General features: G+C 39.0%; 1 pseudogene; it reads right to left on the bottom strand.

The window, feature by feature from the left end:
- Positions 1 to 233: 233 nt before the first annotated feature.
- Positions 234 to 1,910, bottom strand: LOC128113277 (60S ribosomal protein L27-like; annotated as a pseudogene).
- Positions 1,911 to 2,377: the final 467 nt, after the last annotated feature.

Raw genomic sequence — 2,377 nt, 5'->3', positions numbered from 1 at the left:
TGATAAATATTACTGTATTACTTATCAGTCTAAAAACTATCCCACACTTTGCACAGCATCCGAGAAGCAGTTGATTTTAAAACCATAGATGAAAAGCATGGACCGTGAAGGGAAGTAATGAAGAGAGACTTGCAAAGTGTAATCAGAAAAGGGTGGTTTTTTTTAGTGTGTTCTGTCATCTGTAGAATGACATGCCTGAAATATTTAAGTACTTCTAGTGAACTTGTCAAATGTTCAAAACCATTTTTGAAAAAAAGACAGCATTTCAAGTAAAGCTGAGTATATAATCTAGCAACTCCATGCTTAAATATACAGCCTACCGATATTCTCACCCAAGAGATGTTTCCCATCAGGAGATGTTTCAAGAGTAATGCAAACAAATAAATACATACATGCTTAAGGCTGGTCTCAGAAATACTCACAAGAAGCTGAATGAAGGGCTGGGGATATAATTCTATGAAGCTGCACTTGTTTAATGTACATGGGGCCCTGGCTTCACTTCCTAGGACTACCGTGACCAAAAATAAATGAATAAACAATAACAGAGCTTGCTTATAAAAAAATCACAAAATGGAAAATAATACTGAAGTGAAAATTAATTGTGACGACATATATCCATATGGATGAATTTCATAAACATATACTTTGAGATAAGAGGCTAGGCAGGGAAAACAACAGTATCTCAGTCATGGACAAAAGAAGTGGGAAATGAGATAATTTGTACGTTCATTTTGAGATAATGATAAAGAGAAGCAAGAGGAACTACAAAACTCAGGGTAGCGCATCATCACGGAAAAGGGAGAAGAATGAGATCGTGGAGGGACAGAGGCCGGGAGACACAGGCTGGTAATATTGTACATAGTTCCTGACCATTCAATTAATGTGTTTCATGTGTATGTCATACACAATGATAAAATACTGAAATTATAAGTCCAAAGAGATTTTCAGGTAATGAGTTTTACAAATATCCAAAAATCAGTTCATCTAACCATAACGTCTTTTTTTTTCTTAATTTTTCATGATGGAAACAAAATATACCTAAAAGCAAAGCTTCTGGAAAAGCCCTTTGTTCTTCCCTGTCTTGTATCATTCCTCAAACTTGACCCTGGCCTCCGGTCTGGCCTTGCATGGGTCTCTAAAGACATCCTTGTTGACAACAGTTTTGTCCATGGGGGTATCCACAGAGTACCTAGCGGCATGAAGTGATTGTAGTAAACTTTCACAAAGGACTTAATCTTTGACTCCTTGGCGATTTTCTTCTTGCCCACGGCAGCTGTCACTTTTTGGGGATAGTGATCACTTCCAGCCACCAGGGCATGCCTGTGAGGGAGGTCTGAGGTACCATCATCAATGTTCTTCAGGATGACAGCTTTGCATCTGAAGTAGTCTCCAGCCAGGACCAGCAATTTTCTGGATTTCATGAACTTGCCCATTTTGATCAACAACAAGCAGCCAGCACCCAGCAGGAAGGAAAGAAGGACCTGGCCATAAGGTCTTAATGAACTGACCTGTTGTGACTGTATCACAGCTGGTCTGGAAATCATTTTAATCCGATGATTACAGCTTGACTGATACACATAAGAATCCTGGTTCTCTGGATTGCTGGCTACTGGATGAGCCTACCTGAATATCTCAATATGTCTATAAATTCACCTTTATTGTGTTCTCATTTTTATATGGAAGACAGACAGCAGTGAACTAATTTTTGAAAGTTATTTCTTTGCAAAAATGATATCTATTAGAAGTGTACATTGCGGTGCTTTACACACACATGCAATATGATGAAATCTGTAATATGAAAAATGACAAGATAGTATGCTATGACTGTAGATACAATTAGTTATAGAAAGGAGATCATTTACACAACTGTACTAAATAACAATGCATTTCTTGGAACAGCAGCTCAAAATCTCAGGTCTGCAGTAGATCTTTACACCAGAATTGGATGCCTTAGAACATAAGTAAAGAAATTTGTTTTACTGTGATCTATACTGCCTAAGCATTTTTTTTTTACTACAATTTGATTTTATTAATTGCTCCCAACAAAGGGGAGAGGAACAGATCTTCTAGCAGTGTGAGATTTTCCATTGGCCTGCATATCTCTCCTCTGGCGCGTACTACTTTCTGCCTGAAGGATTTGGACTTTCTGGTGGAATCCTTTGCCCACTGGTCTTCCAGAGAAGTTGAACCAAGGTAGAGCCTCCAGAGACCAGAGGGATGGGGGAAAGAGGTTGAATTCTTTATTTATTCTCTGGGTTTTCCCCTGTGGCATTATCATGGGCCAACTGTGTCTGTGACAGAACTTTCCATACACAGCCTCTGTCTTTGGGATACGGGAGTTGGTGCTTCTCATTTCTCCAGGCCATCAGAGCTAGGA

Source organism: Peromyscus californicus, unplaced genomic scaffold (assembly GCF_007827085.1).
Source record: "Peromyscus californicus insignis strain IS unplaced genomic scaffold, ASM782708v3 Scaffold_18__1_contigs__length_77618521, whole genome shotgun sequence".
NCBI classification, from domain to species: domain Eukaryota; kingdom Metazoa; phylum Chordata; class Mammalia; order Rodentia; family Cricetidae; genus Peromyscus; species Peromyscus californicus.
The sequence above is the reverse complement of the archived record's forward strand: the minus strand, read 5'-3'. Positions and strand labels throughout refer to the sequence as shown.